The sequence below is a fragment of the Malus sylvestris genome, chromosome 6 (genome assembly GCF_916048215.2).
Source record: "Malus sylvestris chromosome 6, drMalSylv7.2, whole genome shotgun sequence".
In the NCBI taxonomy this organism is placed as follows: Eukaryota; Viridiplantae; Streptophyta; class Magnoliopsida; order Rosales; family Rosaceae; genus Malus; species Malus sylvestris.
The window spans coordinates 29,104,860-29,111,731 of record NC_062265.1 but is presented as its reverse complement, the minus strand read 5'-3'; the positions used below and the strand labels follow the sequence as shown (position 1 = coordinate 29,111,731).

The 6,872-nt window shown below is 37.4% G+C and overlaps 1 pseudogene; it reads left to right on the top strand.

Annotated features, from left to right (window-relative positions):
- Positions 1–4,865: 4,865 nt before the first annotated feature.
- Positions 4,866–6,631, top strand: LOC126625043 (cytochrome P450 71A9-like; annotated as a pseudogene).
- The last annotated feature ends 241 nt before the right edge of the window (positions 6,632–6,872 follow it).

The following is a 6,872-nucleotide window of genomic DNA, read 5'->3' as shown; positions in this document are numbered from 1 at the left end:
GATATGGGGTTTTTTCAGTTTACATGTATTAAATACAATTATAATTATTTATTTATTTAATTTTTGAATAAATAATATTATCTTTATTAAGGGGGTGAGGAGTGGGCTAAACTTCATAATGGGCTAGTAATGATATGATTCAAATTCGCTTTTTGCGAGAATCGAAATTAAGATTTTTCACTTACAAGTAAAGATGAATATATTCAAATAATAATTGTACATGCAAGTATTATATTCGATATTGCAAGTGGCCATTTACCACAATGGTGGAAAAAAATTGAGTTTTTGCATGACGACGTGGGTTCAAACCCCGTTAATGGCTAATTTGATATCTTATCTAATCTAACAAGATGTCACATCCCGACCTCGGCTCCATCATATCCCGGGCTCGACTCCGCTATAGTACGATATTGTCCACTTTGGGCCCCGGCCACGCCCTCACAGTTTTGTTTCTGGGAACTCACGCGAGCAAAACATCCCAGTGGATCATTCATCTTAGGAATGCTCTGGCCCCTTTCTCACTTAACTTCGGAGTTCCGATAGAACCTGAAGCCAATGAGTTCCCAAAAAGCCTCGTGCTATATAGAGGTGGGTATGTACATATAAGGAGAGGATCCACTCCCCTAGGTGATATGGGATCTAACAATCCACCCCCTTAGGGGCTCGACGTTCTTGTTGGCACACTTCCGGCCCGGGATTGAGTCTGATACCAAATTGTCACATCCCAACCTGGGCTCCACCACATCCCGGGCTCTACTCTGCTGTAGCATGATATTGTCCGCTTTGGGCCCCTGGACACACCTTCACAGTTTTGTTTCTAGGAACTCACGCGAGCAAAACTTTCCAGTGGGTCACCCATCCTGAGAATGCTCTGGCCCCTTTCTCGCTTAACTTCGGAGTTCCGATGGAACCCGAAGCCAGTGAGTTCCCAAAAGGCATCGTGCTATATGGAGGTGGGCATGTACATATAAGGTTTAGAGGATCCACTTCCTTGAGAGATGTTGGGATCTAACACAAGATTTATCATTTGACAAAAAAAAAAGTATTATATTTGATATTGAGATATGAGGATAGTCAATTCTCGTGCTAACATTATAAAATATTGTGTCAAAAACATGAGATTACAAAGAATCTTTGGAAAGTCCCACTTTTAACTTAAAGAGAGTCACTTACCATTTCTCATTTAGATATACATTGATGATAATTTATTTTTGGAAAGTGTTATCAATACTTCAAAAACCTAATTCTACACTTAAACTTTTTATATTTAAAAAAAATATATTCTTACGAGGAATGCACAATTAGAATTTTGGAGTATAAATGATAGTCTTCATACTATAAGGAGAAATTCTAAAATAACCAACTATTAAAAAGTTCACATTATGTAATTTTTTTTTTACAAAACATTAGTGTTACGAAGTTAAATAGTTAGTTTTGAAAAAGTGGAGCTGCTAGTTATTTTCCGCAATTGTGGTAAAACGTCATCTCCTATATTATATAATTGTTTAAAAATACTCTTTTTTGTAATGTAATAAAGATAATTCAAATTTTTATATTATCAGTGGGAATTATTAAATGAGTTTCCATGCAAATTTGTTTTGAATGCAACCATATGAGCAAATTTTGGTTTTTCAATCTCTTTTGTTGAGAATAAGATGAATAAGGATTTGAAAAGAATGAGGCATAGTTTCAAGTGAGGTATAAGGGCTGGTTTGGTATTGCTATGCTTTGAAAAAAAAAAACTGATTCTGCTATGCTGTGAGAATAAGCAGTTGTGAAATAAAGGAGCAGAATGTTTGGTAAATTTTTTTGTAAAAGTGCTTTTGGAAAAAAAAAAAAAAAAAAAAAAAAGAAGCAGTATTATAGTGTTTGGTAAACTTTTATGTAAAACAGCTGTGACTGTGTGAAATGACCAAAAAAGGTATAATACTAGATGTGCTCTTAATTTAATTTTCTTAACAAATAAAGGTGAATTACTAAATATACTTTATTTTTAAAAGAAAAATATTTATAAATTTTATCTTAAATCTTAATTAGTATGACAAACTACTTCAATTAAAATATTTTAGACTAATAGCTAGGATTCATTAGTACAATATTGTTAATGTACTTGAAAGTAGTCTAATTCGATGCATTCATCAAACTTGCCGCTATTCTATTTCTTAGTGCTTCTATCTCATGTGATCCTTCAACTTGATAATTTTGGTATTCTTCATCATCATCACTACTATAGCTCTATTCACAAAAGTTCCTGGGGTCATCAAAATGACGATCACGTTCAGAATACCTCCGTATGTAGTTATGAAGAGCCATTGTAACATGAGAGGCATTGAGATCAATTATGTGTTCAATCTGTGAGACCCTCAACAAATTTAAAAACCAGAACAAGTGAATCATACAAGCCAATGGATACAACAAGCGTGACATAGTAAGAAAATATAGCAACGATAAAACATATTAAGAAAATATAGAACCCTTAACTTCCTGAAGAAAGAGGCAATTGAACACTATCAAGAAATTGGAGGAGGATAACCAAAATCTACAAAAATAACTTAGGCATGAATACGATACAAATACAAGTTACTCTCCTTTTGATTACTGAGAAATGTAATTACAAATAATAAAAATTCAAAGTTACAACAGTTAAAACACAACAATTCATAGAATAACACAAAGGTAAACTGATATGAAACACCATTCGGTTCGATAATTCACAAGAGTAGATAATCAATTGTAAAGTTGTATGATTTGCACAATAATATCCATATATATATGTATATCAATGGATAAATAATTTCAACACTGATGCCTTTTCCTGCATTTTCTAGGCTGCCAAATGAGCAACACCGGATTTTGACATCAATAAGCGATAGATCTACTTAAAGTGGAGAAAAGATAGTGATCGAAGAGCTCACAGAGAAGAGCCAGATCGAAAATGCGAGAACGTCGATCAGGATAAGGATGAAGAAGGAAAGGACATTTCCGAAAGCATGCCTCAAGGTCGTCCCATTGGAGGTCTGGGAGGTTGCCATTGACGGCCAAATCAAGCTGCGAGCTTTTGGAAGAGCGATGGAGGAGACTGAGGTCTAAGGAGAGGAAGGGCTTTTGGGGGGTAGTGACAAAACCAAGTGGGGGAGAAGACCTGAAGGCTTGAGTTGGGATTGAAGTTTCAGGTCTGGTTTTGCAAGGGTTTTGCGAGAGTGAAAGTGTGAGGAAGGCGAGAGCAATTTTGGGGTTATTGAAAAATTCATTAAAGATTTATTGTTCATCCGTGTTTTTGAAATAAGCTGGTTTTTGGAAGTTGTTATTTGCAGCTTCAGGTTTTTGGCTTATTTTCATCCAAAACTTTGAAATAAAGCTAATTTTGAGAGTTTACCAAACACCAAAAACCCTCCCAACTTTTTTTCATACCCACTTTTTTTAAAATCACCTCAATCCCAAACCAGGGCTAAGATACGTTCTTCTTCGCCTTGAGGCCAACTTGGAGATCTCATGTTTTTTAGCATGGTTTTACTTGTACTTGTTTTATGAACGATTTCATGGCATGCTAGAGTTTTCAGAAAACTTGCTATATGTAGTATTATCTATGGTTTCAAAACAAGGGGTTAGTATGTTCATAAATAAAATGGTTTTCTTATTACTAGTATTATTATAAACTTTGGTGCACTCACCTTTTCTGTTTTGCTCCCCATCATGATTTAGATTCGAAACACACGATCCTGAAGTCAGTGCACTTCCGCATGGATATCTTCGAGTCTTCTCATTGTAGGACCCACCCCTCGGTTCGTACCTTTTTATTATAATTCTTTCACTTTATTCTTGATTAGTTGTATGCTCTGAACATGATTCTGTACTAGTGTATCTCTTTCTAATTACATCTTTTATTTGCATGCATGGCTAAAATGGCTTCGTAACCCTCAGGTGTCGGCTAGCACGTGTCTACCCCTATATTTGGAGATATTGGGTCGGGGTGTGTCATGGTTTGTTTGTATATTCATTCATAAGTTTCATTTACAAGTGAGGGCTCTTGTAGAAAGATCGAACAAGGCTGAAAGCCAATGGACAAACAGCAGCAACATGCGATTGAAAAGACCACTACTTAAACCAACTACACTAAATTTTAAGTTACAAGAAAGATAAAGCAAGACTAATCCTAGTTACAAGTTCTCTAAGTGAACATAAATCTTGAAACTAGGGAAAAATGATGCACAGTGGCAGCTGCAACTCAACATGTGAGTAGTTGGAGTTACAGATGCAACTTGTATCCTATTCACTGAGTGACGTCTTTCAACAGCTTGGGAGACGAATAATAATTGTGAAATCTTTTCTTGCAGGACATGTTTTTTGCAGGGACTAATACTTCCTCAGCCACACTGGTATAGACAATGGCTGAATTGATTTAAAATCCCTGCGCATTGAGGAAAGCACAAGACGAGGTGAGAGAAGTTTTGAAGGGAAAACGGAAGGTTGAAGAAAGTGATATGTCCGAACTCGTGTACCTAAAGTTGGTCTTGAATGAGAGCTTTAGACTACATCCACCGATGCCATTACTAGTTCCAAGAGAAACCTTAGATGAATACATGCCAAAAATCATCCCACCTTTGCATCGGGTCCCTCCTACTTAGGTAGAATAAGAACAGACGGATTAGGTTAAAGTTCAAGGGTCGACAGGAAAATAAGTTGTGCGGTGTGCCATCTAAACAAGGGCCAACAGGGAAATAAGTTGTGCCATGTGCCATCTATCTACATTTAACTACTTATAACTCATCTTTGCTCTTGGGGCAATGACGCAGCTAATGACTTATATTGCTGGTTGAAAACTACAAATAACTCGTATCCCTCTTTCCATCCTCTGAAAATTAGCCATGGCTTCACAACTCCTACTCTTTGTTTTCCTCATACCCTTTATTTTCTTGCTCTTGGTTAAACACAAAAGGAAAAGTATTGCTTCTCAAGCAAGGAGGCTGCCTCCTGGTCCTAGGAGGATGCCTCTCATTGGCAACCTTCACAAGCTCTCCAATGGCGGCTTACTCCATCACACCCTTGAGCGCCTAGCTGCCAAATATGGAGATCTCATGTTTTTACAACTAAGCTCAGTATCCACTCTAGTGGTATCCTCGTCTCATATTGCAAAAGAGATCTTCAAAACTCACGACCTCGCTTTTTCAGGTAGGTCGGCCTTGTATACTCCAAAGAAGCTTAGTTATGACTCTGCTGATCTGATAATTTCTCCCTATGGAGAGTATTGGAGGGAGGTAAAGAAGATTGTGATCTTGAAACTGCTTAGTGCAAAGAGGGTTAAAATGTTTCAATCTGTGAGGGATGAAGAGGTCGGACTTATGCTAGAATCTATCGAATATTTTAAGGGTCCGGTCAATATCAGTGAACTCACACTTTTCTTGGCAAACAATGTTTTGTGTTGTTCAGCATTTGGTAAAAAGTATGATGATGGGGGAGAGATTGGAAAGAGCAGGATTCCTGAGTTGCTTGAAGATACAAGGGCCCTGTTGGGAAGATTTTGCATGTCAGACTTCCTACCGTGGATAAGTTGGCTAAACAAACTTCAATGGCCCTGATCAAAAGTCAGAAAAGTGTTTTAAAGGCTTGGACAATCTCTACGACAGAGTGATTGAGGAACACCTTGATCCGAAAAGGCTTAAACCGGAATATGAAGATCTTGTTGATGTACTCCTTTGAGTTCAAAAAGATCCAAATCAAACAATCGCCCTCACTAAGGACCAAATTAAGGGTGTTCTAATCGTATGTTGCATTTTCTTTCTTCTTGCATTTGAATATATGTTACTTTATTGTTATTATGATTTTCTTTTTCTTTTTTTGATACTTCAACAATATTTTGGTAGCTTGATATACATTGTTAGCTCATTGCCAAACAAATTAGGCTTTTGGAGTCCAATAGTTGTGTAACAAGTTGAACTTAAGACTACTGTTAGTATGGTTTTATAGAATTAATTTAGCCGGCTTGGGAGAAAGATAATAATTGTGAAATCTTTTCTTGCAGGACATGTTTATTGCAGGGACTGATACTTCCGCAGCCACACTGGTATGGACAATGGTTGAATTGATTAGGAATCCCCGAATATTGAGGAAAGCACAAGACGAGGTGAGATAAGTTTTGAAGGGAAAACGAAAGGTGGAAGAAACTGATCTGTCTGAACTCGTGTACCTAAAGTTGGTCTTGAAGAAGAGTTTTAGACTACATCCATCGGCACCATTACTAGTTCCAAGAGAAACCTTAGAGAGTTGCACAATTGAAGGGTACGAAATTCCTGCCAACACAATGGTGTTTGTGCATGCAAAAATGATAGGAAAATACCTGAAATGTTGGGAGAATCCAAAAGAATTCTTGCCTGAGAGATCCATGGACAGCTCAGTTGACTACAAAGGAAACCATTTTGAACTTTTACCATTTGGTGCCGGAATGAGGGGTTGTCTTGGTATCAACTTTGGTGTGAAGCTGATTGAACTTGCGCTAGCGAATCTTCTTTATTGTTTCGACTGGGAACTGCCTCACGGGGTGAGAAGAGAAGACTTGGACATGGAAGAGGCTGCTGGCATTACAGTTGGCAAGAAAGTTCCTCTATTTCTAACTACTCGACCTGCATATCCTTGACAAGCTATATTGCACAATAAACAGGTGATGTGCAAGATTGTATGCATGATGTGCTTGACAGCTTATTACAAGCTGAAATTATGCCACGTTTGACATCTGATCCATTGTTAAATGTGTTGCATGGGTTTGAGAATAAAAATGCAGAAGATGAAGAGGTTTCTGAGTATGTTTCAGCTTTGGAAAGTGTTCATTTTCAACCCCCCCCCGTTAGAGGCACGTTTTTTAGAGTTTAGGGGAACCC